The 16394-nt window shown below is 45.3% G+C and overlaps 1 protein-coding gene across 2 annotated transcripts in view; it reads right to left on the bottom strand.

Annotated features, from left to right (window-relative positions):
- Positions 1–16394, bottom strand: part of ZWILCH (zwilch kinetochore protein) — a 405441-nt gene that overhangs the window by 178424 nt on the left and 210623 nt on the right. The window lies entirely within an intron of this gene.

The following is a 16394-nucleotide window of genomic DNA, read 5'->3' as shown; positions in this document are numbered from 1 at the left end:
CTCATTCTGATGGAGAGTATCCAATATGTTATTACCAAATTCGACCCCCAAGTATTTGATATATCCTGGTTGCCACGCTAGACCAGATTCCCCCAGAATCTCTCTAGTACAATGTACATTTAGTAACTTAACTTCTGATTTGTCTCTGTTGAGTTTATATCCAGAATGAACTGAATATTCTGTGATTGTATCCATCAGAGCAGCAATTGATGTTTGCAGCTGTTCTGTCATTATTAAAATGTCATCTGCATAAGCGGCTAATTTGATTTGAATGCAATTATTGTCCATCCCCTTAATTCTCGAGTTAAGTTTAATATTCTGGATAAGGGGTTCCAGTGCTTTTAAAAATAAGGATGGAGACAATGGGCATCCCTGTCTGGTACCTTGTTGAAGGGTAAAGGATTCAGATAAAGCACCATTAACAGCAATACGGGCTGATGGTTTTAAATAAAGAGACATAACCATGTTAATGTAATTCTTCCCTAGTTTAAACGAGTGCACACAATAGTCTAAAAAAAGCCCAAAAGACCGTATCAAAGGTCTTCTCGGCATCTTGTGTAATAACGATAGACGGTTCTGATTTAGTTGCAGCTTTAAATTTATTGATCCAAACACCTGCCCATTCACTTAATATCTTATTATATTCATCTTTCTAATGTGTTCATGATGTAAGTATTTCATTGTCCTGTAGTGATGTAAAGTAGAGAGATTCTCTTGTTCTAGTTGTATTAGTCCCTGGTTCATACATTTGTTTATTTTTGTCTTAATTTCAATTATTATTCCCCTAATGGTGGCATTTAAGGCATTTCAAAGAGTATTTACATTGACTTTGGTCGTATCATTATGTCTAAAGAAACCCAAAATAGCTTCTTCGATCTTCTTTTTATCCTCAGGATCAGATAAAACATCATTATTAAATCGCCATCTTTTAGGCACTGGTTCATCGTGACAACCCGCCAGTTTAAGGCTGATGCACGAATGGTCCGACACCAACCTAGGGGCTATATCTTAGTGTTTGATTAATCATGTATATGGACCGGAGACACAAATATAGTCTATCCTGGTGTAAGAATTATGTGGAATGGAGTATAAAAGTGTAGTCTCTGGTGTCAGGATGTTGAAGGCGCCAAGAATCTTTGCGGTTAAATTTGGAACAAATAGTTTGGATTATAGTATGTGAGCTCGTAGGATGATAATGACAGGCAGACTGTCTATCAATTATCGGGTCTAATGGAATATTGAAATCCCTTGCTATTACAACAAGATATTCTTGAGGAAGACCCTCTAGAGTGCTAGATACACCAGTCCAGAAAGTTGAATCATCAGAGTTAAGGCCATATATGTTAACCACATGAATTAGATCCTCCCCTTTCCTCAACCGGGTCACTAACACTCTGCCTTCATCATCAAGTGATTGTGAATCTAGCAAGATGTTAGATTTTTGGGAGATTAGTGTAATCAAACCCCGTTTTTTTATGCTCAGCTTGGGAACAGGCCACTTGGGAAATCCAGTTACATCTATTAAAATTAATATAATCCTTAGATAGCTTTTTCTCTTGTAACAATATTACATCTTCCTTAGTTTTAGATAAATAGTCATGGATTTTGCAGCGCTTAATCGGGTGGTTAAGTCCTCTGCTAAGGTATGTGGTCCATTATGAGCTATCACGGATAAAATCGTACATGTAATATCACAAACATATTCACAGGTCAACAATTACTGACCATTGAAGAAAAATATGACATTGCTAAACACTGAGTAACCCCCAATAAGGATCAATATATTTACAAGATTTATGTACCTTATATCAAGGAGAACCAAAAATGTCAGGTACTATTGCATAGGAAGCTCACAAAGAAGCTTAAGTAGAGCAAGACTTAGGATAGAGAATAAGAAAAGAGAAAGGAAAAAAGGGCAAAGATAAAAAGGAAAACAGAAGAAAAGTCTGAGAAAGCCCAAGGCACAAAACAGGTAACTGAAAGAAACATCTTGTAACCCCTGGGGTTCCTCAACCCTCCACCCCACACCCCCCTCCCTCCCCACCCTTCCCTGAATAACTCGAATGTAGGAGATGCGACGGCAGGAGCGTCAATCCGTCTCACGGACAGTGGCGTAGCTGGGGGGCGGGGAAGGGGAGCGGGGGCGGTCAGCCCCAAGCGGCACTATTTTGGGGGCGGTGGCCTTTGTAGTTTATTTGGGGACCGGGACTCTCACTGACACTACTGTCAGTCAGTCTAGCTAGGCCTCCGACTCCCTCTCTTTCTGTCTTGCTCCTCACTTACTGAAAACCGTGACTCAAAGAAATGTTTCACAACCTCTCTTTCCTTCTTTCATTTAGTTGCTCCCCTGTGAAATGGATCCAAAAAAGAAAAACACTCTTGCAGGAAATGCCCTTCTTCTGACATTTTTCTATTCCAAAGTGCAGCCTCAGGATGGAGAGAAATAAAAGGTTTTAAATATGAAAAATAAATACGTAACTAAATAAAGCAAGACAGAGTGGTTGCAATGTGGCCAGATTGGTTGTATTCACATCCAAACACATCAGTCTAACTTTACAGACTTTGCAGTGAAGCGCTACTTTTGTTTTCTCATCTTTCTTTGAACAGCATTGTTGTCCCCAGGTGGGGAAGCGCACCGTTCCTGGATATATTGCACCTGGTTGATGGGTGGATTGGAAAACAAAATGTGTACCATGGCTCTGTGTTTATGGATGTGGTATTTTTAAACCATACTGCTTACATTTTGTAAGGATATAAGCAATGGACAATGAAACGGTTCCATTCAGGGCCCTGTAGTCATGTCCTTAACCTTTCAGGTAAAACCAGTTGCTGATTTCTGAACAGTGAGTTAGAGATCGTGAAGGTAACCATGTTGTTTCTGCTTACATTTCACATGCTTTACTTAATCTTGCATTCCCTGAGTGTTTTCTTTGACTTTTTTTTTTTAGGCAGCATATTACTCTTATCAAGTGCATAATTTGAATTTGGCCACAGCCAAGTGTTTATAGCGGGCACAATTAGGTTGTAGCTGGAGGCAGTGCAAGTTTCTCTCAGTGGGGCAGTATGGTGTTCAGTGGGGAAGAGGATGTGGCACCATGGCCAGAGCTGTCGAATTTGGAACTGGGGAACTGGGTTCGGGCTTCATGACCTGTCCACCAGACCACTCTACTGAGGGAGCATATTCCCATGCTAGACCTTAGAAGGCCCCACTAGTCCTTAGAAGGTCTTAGCACAAGCAGGTGTACCCTAGTGGTATCAATTGTGGGTTAACCGTGAAGGCCTGTCCATCACAATCCATACTGTAGTTCATCTCCAGTCTTGCGGGCAGGCCTACAAAGCAGCACACCCTGGAGCAACAGTGATCCTGTCACTGTGACTCTGTCACTGAGGTCACATGAACCTTGAGCAGGTTAAGGCGGTGCAAATGGTGTGACCGCACTGGGCACCTATTTCAGGTGAATGCATAGTGTTTGCAAGTATATTATGGACGGTTTAAAACATACTTGCTGCCTCCTTCCTGGCCTCCAGCAATTTTCAGCAACAATAAAAATGTCATGATAACTTCGGTGATTAATGTTCTTCCTAAAGAGAGATCGGAGTTTTGTCTAGTGGAAGGGTTGAATCCTGGAAAAGTAGCACAGTGGGTTAATGTGCCTGCTGCAAAGAACGTGTACCAAGCAGATCACAAAGTGCACATAATGTTAACTAGGTTAGTAGGTTACTGCTTTTGTCAGAGATCCTTGTTACTTGCAGTTTATAAGTTAAAATCCTAACATAGAACAGTGAGCTATTAAACTATACTGCCTACTAGTATTGTTTTCATGTGGCTTCTACACCTTGTAGTCCTTTGTCTTATGTAACATTTCCTATACAGTGATTTACACACGTATAAATGATTGCCTCTGAGTAGTGTGTGTGATGTAAAGTGCTCTGATACCGTACACCGGTATGAGTGGCACTGTAAATCAAATTAAATGCATCTGAGAAAGAGTGTGGTTATGGAGACTTGAGCATGGTTGCTGGGCAGGCCTTGGGAGAGCCTGTGGGACGGGATTGCCGATCCCAGTCAGGCAGGTTGACAGATATGTTTGAAAAATCAAGTCAAAGGGAAACATTTAGGCAATTCTAGTCTCGTTTTACAAAAATATAAACCTTCCAAAAGGTAGAGCATTTTTAAACCATGTAAATGCAAGAAAAAACCCAGCATCAGTTTTACTAATAATGATGTAACAAACCAAATATAACTATTCTCAAAAGCGACCTTGAAAACAGAGGTACATAAAGGCAGGTAACCATTAGCTACATAGGATATCAAAACAATCTCAACCTTTATACCGCATATGGAGATGATTTCCTTTTGTTGGTGGAAAATTGCAAAGCGTCCATTTCCTGAGTTGTGGGGCCTTCCAGAAAATATGCAAAGTCTCTAGAGTCATTGAAATAGTGATGACAACCACTGTCTATGATTCTGAATTTGGTTGTGCCAACAAAGGAGAATTGAATGTTTTTGACCCTTGATTTGTCACGTAGAGCAAGAAAGCCCTTCCAGGTGTCGACAGTAGGTTTCGAGTAGTCTTGAGTAAAGATAATCTTGTGACCGTTCCAGATAAATTGATGATTTTTCCGAGCATGGCTAAGAAAAGCTTCTGTAAGTTGATATCGCAGACAATCGACGGGGTATTTGTCTTGAGGAGGATTTAAATGATTCTGTGTGCTCGATCCAGCTCAAAGTGATGGTCGAACTTTATGTTAGTAAACATTGGGATCCAATCCTCGAGAAATGCTAAGCAAGATCCTGTAGAGTCCACCAAACGGCCTTTTCACCTGTAAAGATCTCCACCATTTCATTGTCTGGTGGTCACCTGGAGCACTGCACATCAAAACAATGGGGAAGTGGACACACATGGGCGAACAAACACGTGTCTGAGCTATTCTATTCTATTCTATTCTATAGTTTTGGTAGAGCGCAAACAGCTGCCCCAACAATGAGGCGTCCCGGCGCTAAGAACCCAGACCCTGGCCTGAGCGGAAAAAAAAGGATGAAAGGGAATTACGGGAGAGGGAATAGATACGTTTTTACTGCTTTCCGGAATGCCGGTAGGCTTTCTATGGAGCGAATGTGTTGCGGCAGATCATTCCAAAGCTTGGCTCCAAGAAACCTGAAGGAGCGGCCGCCCATGCGGCAAAGTTTTATGCGCAGGACGCATAGAAGGTTTTGGTTAGAAGATCTTAGGTTCCGTGACGGCGCATAGGGAGTGAGAAGTGGTCGAAGCAGAGGGGGGGGGGTATCGAGTTTGAGGATTTTGAAGGTCATGATGAGGGTTTTGAATTTGATTCTGGAATCAACGGGTAGCCAGTGTAGTTTTTTGATGGTCGCTCTGGCAGAGCATCTGCGGGGGAGGCCGACCAGAGTTCTGGCCGCAGAGTTCTGCACGCATTGGAGTCGTGCTACCTCACTTTTGTTGGCGCCAAGAAGGAGTACATTGGCGTAGTCAAGACGCGAGAGGATGGTGGCTTGGATAATAAGTTGGCGAGTTTTGGCGTCGAAAAAGCCTAGTATGTGGCTGAGGCTCCTCAGCAGGCCAATACAGGTGCCAGCAATTTTTTTGGTGTGGGCCTGAAAGTTGAGTGAGGCATCCATCCAAACGCCCAGGTTTTTCACTAGGGATTTGGGAGAGGGGATGGTGCCTAGGGAGGACGGCCACCAGTGCTCATTCCAGAGGCTGGTGTTTTTGCCAAGGAGTAGCACCTCTGTGTTACCAGCATTGAGTTGCAGACAATTCATTGTCATCCATTGGGCAACCGCGGAGAGGCCGTTTTTGAAGCTAGAGGATGAGTTGGAAGGACCTTCTGAAAGAGCGATGGCCAGCTGTGTATCGTCGGCGTACGATACTAATGTCAGGCCCCACTCTTTGGCCACTTCCGCCAGAGGCTGGACGTAGAGATTAAAAAGGGATGGGCTCAACGCAGAGCCCTGCGGAACTCCCTGTGCAATGGGATGGGGTTTGGATAAGAAGGGAGGGGCAGAGACTCGAAAGGATCTGTTTTCGAGGAATGATCGGAACCAATCCAAAGCATGGCCAGATACTCCAAATGTCTCCAAACGATTGAGAAGGATGTCGTGGGATACCGTGTCAAAGGCCGCGCTGAGGTCCAAAAGAATCAGCGCAGCACTTTGACCGGCGTCTAAAATCATTCGGAGGTGCTCTGTGGTGGCCAGGAGAGCAGACTCAGTACTATGGCCTGGTCTGAACCCGTTTTGAGATGGGTCCAGAATGAGGTTTTTGGAAAGGGGCGACCACTCGGTCCCCCCGAACGTATGGTAGGGTGCTCTGACCCCCCCGGGAAACCATTTTGGGCGGGGGGCGTGTCCCGGCTGGTATGCCCGAAGCGGCCTAGCCGGGGCGCGCCTTTTCCCGCCCAAGAGGGGTTGTCCTAGACACCTACACCGTTGGCCACGCCCCGTAGGCGGATCGGAGGAGGGTACACGCCCTCCCGAGGAAGAATAAAAGAGCAACAATCTAAGGAAGCATCCTCTTGTTCCTGTGCTTGGAAGCTGCACCTCCACCACATGCAGGCCTTCCGGGGTTTTCTGCCCTCAGCGGACTTGGTGGCGGCACCATTTCCCGAAGCTCTCTGGTCTCTCGGTGCCCCGGATTACAAAACCTCGTGCACCCAGGACAAGGAAGGCATATGAAGGGGCGTTCCGTTCCTATTGGGAATTTTTGGGTTCAGCTAGGGGGGAGCATTGGGGGCAGGAGGAGTATGTCCTGAAATTTCTGGTATCACTACATCAGGCAGGCCGATCACTGGCAACAGCCAATAGGCACAGGGCAGCCATTGCCTTCATGGCGCAGGCTCATGGCATCCAGGACCCCACATCGTCCTTTCTCGTAAGGAAGGCTCTGCGTGGGTGGCAACGCCTTGAGGGTCGTAGAGTGGATGAGAGGCACCCGATAGGTCTAGAAAGGTTGTCCCTGTTAATGTCCGTACTCCCTGCGACATGTTTATCTCAATCAGAGACAGTGCTGTTCCGGGCCGCTTTTGCATTAGCATTCCATGGGGCTATGCGGGTGAGCGAACTGGTAGCGAGGAATAAGCAGGATACGGGGGGAGGTCTGTGTCGAGAACACATTCAAATTAAGGGTGAGACGATGGTAGTCTCAATAGCCAGGTTCAAGACCGATCAGGGAGCGATCGGGGACTGTGTGGTAGTCCAGCGGATTCCAGGGTCTCCCATGTGCCCGGTAAAATGCGTGGAGGAGTATTTAGCGCAGAGGGCGGCATCATGGGGGGGAAGCTTGCTGAGGCACACCGACGCCACCCCACTGACTAGGTTTCAGTTCCAGCGGGTGTTAACAATGGCAATCGCGGCAGCGGGCTTGAACCCGAGCGATTTTGGGACCCATTCCTTCCGGATAGGGGCTGCTACAGAGGCTACAGCCAGGGGTCTGAGTGTTGAAAAGGTGAAACAGTTGGGGCGTTGGTCCTCGAATTGTTATAAGAGGCATGTGCGGTTGCACATGTTGTGAAGCTAATGTCATGCACTCACGCTTCTTGTTTTCTGTTTGGTTTACAGTTTCGCGAGCAGGCTTTGCGGGCGGACTGTGCAGTTGACCCGACACCTGGGGACCAGCGGTCAAAGATCACCGGCTGAGGGAAGAGTGGTGTGGGTCGTTGGCCACTCATACGTGAGGCGAGCCGCTGACGTATTCAAAGCAGGTGACATGATTCACGTGGCTGGGGAATACTGGTGCAGGGTGACCTTCCACGGAAGGGGCGGACTCTGTATTGACCAGTTTCAAACTTTTATGGAGGGACTGCTAGGGCGGACGAGGTCACCGCCGTCTGTAATCATAGTACATCTTGGGGGCAATGATTTGGTAACCATTGGTCGACGAGTACTTCTCGAGTTAATTTTATCCACAGTGAGTTGGTTGGCGAGAAGGGTTCCGGGGTGCACGATTGCATGGTCACACATGATTCCTAGAAGGGTGTGGCGGGGGGCCCTCTCTGTGTCAGCTTTGAATCAGTCGGTAAAGAAAGTTAATAACAAACTTAGTAGGTTGTTTCGTTCAGGCCAGTTGCACTGTATTCCACATGGATGTATTCGGGGGGACCATATGTATCTTGAAGATGGGGTCCATTTGTCCCGGGAGGGGAATGTCTTACTCATAGGAGACTTCTTAGCTTGGTTAAAGAGTTTGTGTAGCCATGACCTTTAGTAGGAGTTTGTGGGGGGTCCGGATAGCCGGTCAACTATCCGGCCCGTGGCGGTAAGGTCATGATCGGTGAGCAGTAATTGGAAGATCCCTAGAGGTGGGGCGCCACCCATTATGGATGGGAGCGCCCGGGGGGAGGCGGCCATTGGCCCCTCACACGGGGAGGCGGTACCCCTCTAAGGATGGGGCCGCCGAAAGGGAAGGCGGTCATAGGCCCCTCCCTGGGGAGGAGGGGCTACGGGCCCCTCCTGGGAATTTCCCGGGGCCAGGACATCCGCGACGGCGGATGTGGTAAGCAGTGTGGGGTGGGAGGGGGGTCTACGCTACCTTCTAGACACCTCACACGAGTCCTCGGACGACCACTAAGATGGCGTCGAGTAAATATGGGCCCCCGTTAAGACAAGGGAAATTGGAAGTTGGCACAGAGGTACAGTCCTCTGTGCGCCCGCCCCTCACAAGTAAGGGGGGGAGTTCTGGTATTAGGGATCTGACACCGGTTACGACCTTGCCGTTGGCCCGTAATGTTAGGATGTACAATTTAATTTTGAGTATACGCATTTGCAGGATGTTTGGAATCGGCTAGGAGAACCTTTGTATTAGAGCTGTGTTAAGGTTAGCCAATAAACATCGTAATGTGAAAATGAAATTGTACATGATATGAAACTGTTATTTTAATGTTTTAATTTTGTTTCATATTTTAATAAATACGGCCGGGAGGGTAACTCCCTCCTGCCTTCCAAAAGTCAAGAACTGTGTCCGTCTTCCCATCATCGGGGATTGTGTTGGGAGGGGGTGACGGGTATCCCGGCCATATGGAAAGGGGCGACCACTCGGTCCCCCCGAACGTATAGTAGGGTGCCCTGACCCCCCCGGGAAACCATTTTGGGCGGGGGGCGTGTCCCGGCTGGTATGCCCGAAGCGGCGTAGCCGGGGCGCGCCTTTTCCCGCCCAAGAGGGGTTGTCCTAGACACCTATACCTTTGGCCACGCCCCGTAGGCGGATCGGAGGAGGGTACACGCCCTCCCGAGGAAGAATAAAAGAGCAACAATCTAAGGAAGCATCCTCTTGTTCCTGTGCTTGGAAGCTGCACCTCCTCGTTGCACGTGAGCCCGAGACGGAACAAGGAGCCAATTTTGACCCACCCACCAGCCCCTTATGGCAACGAGTAGTACTGCAATAAAGTCGATTAACGGTGATATTATCTCTTTTACAGGTTGTTTTAATAAAGTCTGGATTGTCTTTTTTGAGGATAATAAAATGGTTGCTAGTTAGCATGTTCTTAGGCGAAGTATCACAGCCTAGTTGAATGATGTGTTACTTGTGTAAATAAAGGTTATTGTGTAATATCCAGTCTAACCGTTTATTCCGTCCTCATTAGGTTCAAAATGTCGTATTTATTTTGGTCGGGCGGTAAGGTCATGATCGGTGAGCAGTAATTGGAAGATCCCTAGAGGTGGGGCGCCACCCATTATGGATGGGAGCGTCCGGGGGGAGGCGGCCATTGGCCCCTCACACGGGGAGGCGATACCCCTCTAAGGATGGGGCCGCCGAAAGGGAAGGCGGTCATAGGCTACGGGCCCCTCCTGGGAATTTCCCGGGGCCAGGACATCTGCGACGGCGGATGTGGTAAGCAGTGTGGGGTGGGAGGGGGGTCTACGCTACCTTCTAGACACCTCACACGAGTCCTCGGACGACCACTAAGATGGCGTCGAGTAAATATGGGGCCCCCGTTAAGACAAGGGAAATTGGAAGTTGGCACAGAGGTACAGTCCTCTGTGCGCCCGCCCCTCACAAGTAAGGGGGGGAGTTCTGGTATTAGGGATCTGACACCGGTTACGACCTTGCCGTTGGCCCGTAATGTTAGGATGTACAATTTAATTTTGAGTATACGCATTTGCAGGATGTTTGGAATCGGCTAGGAGAACCTTTGTATTAGAGCTGTGTTAAGGTTAGCCAATAAACATTGTAATGTGAAAATGAAATTGTACATGATATGAAACTGTTATTTTAATGTTTTAATTTTGTTTCATATTTTAATAAATACGGCCGGGAGGGTAACTCCCTCCCGCCTTCCAAAAGTCAAGAACTGTGTCCGTCTTCCCATCATTGGGGATTGTGTTGGGAGGGGGTGACGGGTATCCCGGCCATATGGCCATGTGCTGGGATAGAGTACTGTTCACATGCGCTTCAGCGAGTTTGGACAGCCATGGGAGCAGGGAGACTGGTCGAAGCTTGAAGTTTATTTCTTCTTCATCACTCGCTTGCTGATCAGTACTAACCAACAACACACTTTCGAGGGATCTTAAATCTTTTATGGAGTGAAGGGGCATTCCTGAAGGTGCAATGTCTAGTCAATTTGGAGTTTTGTCAAAATATGATTTTTGGGTTTAGCTCCCATGTTTGCAGACTACAATTATGTTTCATATCTGCTCAGTAGTCTGCTGTTTCTGTAAGTAGTTGTATGGAGCTATTTCAGCATATACGAAGAGAAGTTATCCCAAAAAACTAAAAGGTTTGGACAAAAAATCTCACTTCTGCCCTAAAATGATTTGATGACTTGAAAACAAAAGTAGTAAACACAGTCAGTAAGCAGACACAACTTTGGCAAAAGGCGCAATTTCTAGAGGATAGCACAACTCGCAGTAGTGTAGCAGGAAGAAGTTGAGAACACATCACAGACCGATAAACCCTTGAACAATTTTGTGAAGGACAAAACTCTGAGTCACTCAGAAGGGCAACCACTAAGGATTTTCCTTATGTTCTTGATTTGCACTGTCCACAGAATACCACTTTAAAGTCCAATACCTGAAGGTTAGGCACAGCCTTTATACAAGAACCTTTTCAGTGGTGGTTGCAGCTATCAAAGAAGAATTGTGGGAGTTTTACAAGTTTCCAGTTTAAGAAACTACTATAAATATGTAGATCAACATTTCATGCAGCACTGAAATACCATAGCCTCTAGAAAGAGAATCTGATTAGAAATTGGCAGATCAGAAAATGAAATATTTATATAAGCAAGAATCTTGTATTTTCTCGCTGTTGCATTCCAATTTATTTACTGGGACTATTTAATGATTTTGAAAAAATTATTTGATAGATTATCCAGTATTATGATGACTGTTTGCCTGATATGCTATATTTACTACAAACATTTGTCATTGTATTCCAGAGTAAAGTGATATGTGGATTTCCAAATAAAGTAATCTACTATTAGGAACAGAGAAGGCTAAGTATCAAAATACTATCCACAGGCGGCGAGTCAAATTTGGGAATACGAAATACTGAAACAAAGGAACTGAATCAATGCACTATTTCTGAATGGCTCAATCCAACCAAAAAGGAATGTGTTTGAATCTTTAACTTACTCCATTAGTAACTCATTTTGGCAACCAAAGAAGTGTAAAAGAGGAATGAGAGAAAAGAATCAAATGGCACGAATACGGCTGACCCAATGGGCTGGAGCAATCCAAATATTTAAGATTTCCTTTCACACCGCCGCTTAAACCTATGTTAAGAAACCCCATGTTCTGGACAGTCCTATTTGAAAACACATTAACACAATGGAAAAGACTTTGCTCTAAATTAAATAAACCTACTTCAATATAGTCAATTTCGATACTGGACTACTTACTAGCAAATTAAAAAAATATGCAATAGGTCTCGCATTAGAAAAGTTGGAGCTATTGGTCTTGTAAATGACAAATATTTTATTTATTTGTTGGTTTTCCAAATATCTAAATTGATAGCTTTGTCATTTACAACGCCAATAGTTATAACTTTCGCGAATGTGACACCTATAGCATTTTGAATGCAACATGTTTTGTATTTACGTGACATAGATGGCAGCTCTGGTCGTTAGGCCACATCTCTAGAGAGCAGGAGAGTGCAGCAGGTGTGAGAGGGTGAGTGGGTGTGTGAGGGTGTGTGAGGGTGAGGGTGTGGGTGTGTGAGGATGAGTGAGGGTGTTTGAGGGTGTGTGAGGGTGAGTGAGGGTGTGTGAGGTGGTGAGGGTGAGGGTGTGTGAGGTGGTGAGGGTGAGGGTTAGGGGGTGTGAGGGGGTGGTGGATGTAGGACAGTGGAAATACACACTTAAAGCCCACTAAGATCAGAAACTGCTAGGAAATATGCTAAAATTAACAGCGCGTGTTGAAATAATAGGAACATTGAAATATTTATCTTCACGAGTATCACTACAACTGATGGTATAACTTGGGTGACAAAGATGATCAACAAATAAACACACTCCACAGAAGAGTTGGATTATGCCTTGGATTCATGAGAAAGCGGAGCTCTCACTAGATTTTTCACGGTCACATTAGAGACAGCAAAATTCAGGATATGCTTGGAAACTGCAGACAACAGATTATTGACCAGCTGGTGACACGGCTGAACACAGGCCCGGCTCCGTACAGAGGGCAGCTGCCAAGAAGCTGTGGATACACTCTATGGCTATGCGTACCATGTTGTAAACATCAGAGCTATCCCTCAAGCTAGCACATATGCCGCAAGCCTATGCCCCCGAGACCAGCGATATCGTAGGATAATCACCCGGCATGGCCTAGGTTGTAACTAAATACACAGTACAGTGAAAGGTTTATTATTAAATATTTTTTTTTTCATATTGTACATACTGAGACTTTCTTTCTGCGCTGGTTATCAATACAGCTGTATTGTTAAACAGTACGTCAGGAAGAAATGGCGAGTAAAAACAAGGTGGGAGGGTTACACTAAACAAGACGGAGGGGGAAGGCAGAGAAGGGGAAGGGGGAGGAGAAATGCGACACGGCGGGCAGGGGAGGGGGCGAGCCCGAGTGTCGCTTTACAAAACAGCAAGACCGGCTGCACACATGCCGGGAAACAAAACAAAACAAAACCGATCCGGGGGGAGAGGGGCACTGCGTGACTTCAACCGGCAATAAAATGAATTTCAAAAGGAACAGAAGAAACAAAAACTCCAGCGGCATACCGTCATCTGTTTTGGTCTGGGGATACATTTGCCAATTTCTGCCGATGTAACTGCATCGGCTTGGACGGCTCTGATAAATAAAAAAATGCATTGCAGGGCGCTGGAGGGAAGAGAGAGAAGGGTAGGGGGGAGGAGAAATGCGACACGGCGGGCAGGGGAGGGGGCGGAGCGGGGAGAGGGAACAGACGGAGAGAAGGCAGATAAGGGGAGGGGGGAGGAGAAATGCGACACGGCAGGCAGGGGAGGGGGCGGAGCGGGGGCCTGGAGTGCGGCTGAGGGAACTGATGTGCACGCGCTTTTAAGCTCAATGCGCATGCGCATTGAGCTTAAAAGTCACGGGCACTGCAAGGAATCGCCACGATTCCTTGCAAGTTGGTTCAAGAGTGGATAAGCCCCCATAGTCTCGCAAGCTCGATGCGCATGCGCATCGACAGGCGAGACCTAAAAAGAGGGAGGGGGAGATCCAGACAGTAATTGCCCACTATTCATTTAGGGAATTACAAAGAACACATACTCATGGTTACATAGATTATTCCCAGGAAAAAGACTAATAAGAAACTAACAGCACATTGATGTGCAACTTGCACATCAAGTTGTTCAGAAATGGGAATGCAATTTCCGAGGTTACTTAGTACTGATAGGTCGACTCACACATTGTCCATTTGCAGGGGGTGCAAAACAAACTGCCTAATGAATAGTAATTAGAGAGGCTGCAATTTGCAAACCCGTTATGGTCTGCAAATTTGTATATTCAAGGTTGGAGGCCTGTAAAATCAAAAGACTTTCATGCCTGTATTTCCATTAAAAAACGGGACTCTACTTTTAATTTTGAGCAGCCTGAGTCCATTGAATGGAGAGGTATTATTTTAAAGCAAAAACATGTATCTCACCTTGGAGGCTTTCCAAAGACAAAGCTATCCAAATGTGGCAGCTTCCCCTTTGCGAATCAGTTACCATCCCAAATGGGCATTTGTAACAAATCAATGATTGACTACGACACAAAAGGTCACAAACCCCTGTGGTTCACAAATAAGAGGGGGATGTCACTTTCATGCTCCCTCCTATTTGTAGTTCGTAGTGGATCACAAAAGCACTTTTGGAAAGACTTTTTCGACCTTAACAGGGCTTTGGTACATTGTGAAAAAGTGTTTAGCTGTCACAAACCATGTGTTTTGGTGAATCTCAGGCTTAGGAGAAGCAAAACAACTTTGCAGATGAGGTCCCCAAATTACATGAAAGCATGGGAAAAATACTTCAGAGGAATCACAGACAAATGCTGGAGTAATATCTGATAACCTCACAGAAGCAACCCATATACCTGGATGCGAATATGTTACACAATAATCAAAGTCGCAACAGAAAAATTGAATATAGACCTGAGTCCAGTACAAAAGATCTTTGTATATAAAATGTATCAAGAGATTCAAATTCATATACTGTCCGACAAGATCAACAATAAACAACAATGGTGCTCCATGAAACGTGATCACAGTGCAAATAGGTGCAATAATAGAGAGAAAAAGGTCAAAGTTGATAAAGAAATGGGCAGGAGACAATATAATGATCCATTTGCAGGGGTAATGCAACAAATAAATACGTTTCCAAGCAGACAAAAAGTCATTCAATTCTTTTGTTTGTAATAAAGGGTTGGCCCACCAGGAGCAATGTCTATATGCCTCAAAAGTTTGACTGAGTTTCAACTTACAAAATATTTAGAGGGCCATCATAAGGAAAGGGATCAGTTTGAAGAGCACAGGGTAGATAACATGTTGTTTAGCAAAAAGGAAATTCCTATTAAGGAGCCAGAAAAGAACCTTTTTTTATAGGAAAATATATCATCTATTGTACATAAAACATAGAACAAACACGTGAACCAATAATTAATTTGCCAACTAGGCAATTGTCAAAACATCACAGTTAGTGCAAAAAAGTGTAAGGGTTATTTGTTGCACTCGTCATGAAAACACCTTTACTGTGCAGTTACTTTATTTAGTACTCATTGTCCTGATCTGTGCATGGTAAAAATGAGATAGAATAACATTTATGGCATGTGATGCAGTAGGTAATGAATAAGACACATAATCACCAAATGTGATCATAAACACCTGGATGCTGCCCACCTGTACTCTAATGGTTATGGGGTAATTTGGGCGCCTAATGGCTCCTGTGTGCCTGTTACCTTTCATAATGTAATTGGTACATCAGCAAGTTCGGGACCTCCGTTGAAGGTTTACTCCGTCCTGTGACGACCACTGTAAACAGGTGCCCCCCCCTCCCCCCCAAACTACGTGAACCAAAAAATATTGCCCTCAAACCGTAGGGCTCGGCATGGCTGCACCTCCATTCCCCGAAAAGAACCTTTATTGAATATCTGAATACGTGTAGCAATAGAGAAGATTACATCCTTTCCCAATTGCAGCTCAAAGTAAATCTGTTATGAATTGTAGTGTAAATTAAGAAGATAATCGCGCTCCCGTATTTCAAGATAACCATCTGGTCCCGTGAAATACAAGGATGCACTAAGGAGTCCTGGCGCCACGTGAATGAGTATGAGGATCCAAAGGGGTTCAATCTAACCGGCATGCTAAGCCGGAGCGCACATATTTGCTGACAGCGTCCTTCTCAATATGGGGTGTTGTCCAGGGTGAATCCAAGCAACTTGCTACTCAGTGAAAGTTGGGATTCATAGCCATCAAAGTTCATGTTATTTACCAGGGCGTATACAATCTTCTTGTTTGTTGCTCTTGGCAAATAATAGAAAATTAGTAACATCGAGCAGGCAGTGTTTGAGGAGTTGGATGTCTAAAAGAGGGTAGACTTTAAAGTAGAGTAATGTATCATCAGTATATTGGTGAATCTTGATGCTGTAATCTATGCGAGCACACAAAGCGGCTCCATGTACAGGCTGAAGAGGACCGGGAATAGCATGGAACCTTGGGGGACTCCGCAAGTAACAGGTTTATTTTGGGACCTGGTTGTTCTCATGTGAACAACCTGGGATCTGTTGAAACGGTAAAAAAGAGAACCGGTGAAGCACATTGCTGGTTGGTTGTGCATTAGGATGGGATGGCCAAATATGTCGAAGGCAGCTGGGAGGTCTAGCAATATCAGGTTGCAAATTTTCATCTGTGGTCAAGAAGGCATCATCTACAATGTGTAAGGTAGCAATTTCCATGCTACTAAGTGATATGCTGCAAAACTGGTTG

The sequence above is a fragment of the Lissotriton vulgaris genome, chromosome 2_1 (assembly GCF_964263255.1).
Source record: "Lissotriton vulgaris chromosome 2_1, aLisVul1.2, whole genome shotgun sequence".
Taxonomy (NCBI): domain Eukaryota; kingdom Metazoa; phylum Chordata; class Amphibia; order Caudata; family Salamandridae; genus Lissotriton; species Lissotriton vulgaris.
The sequence above is the reverse complement of the archived record's forward strand: the minus strand, read 5'-3'. Positions and strand labels throughout refer to the sequence as shown.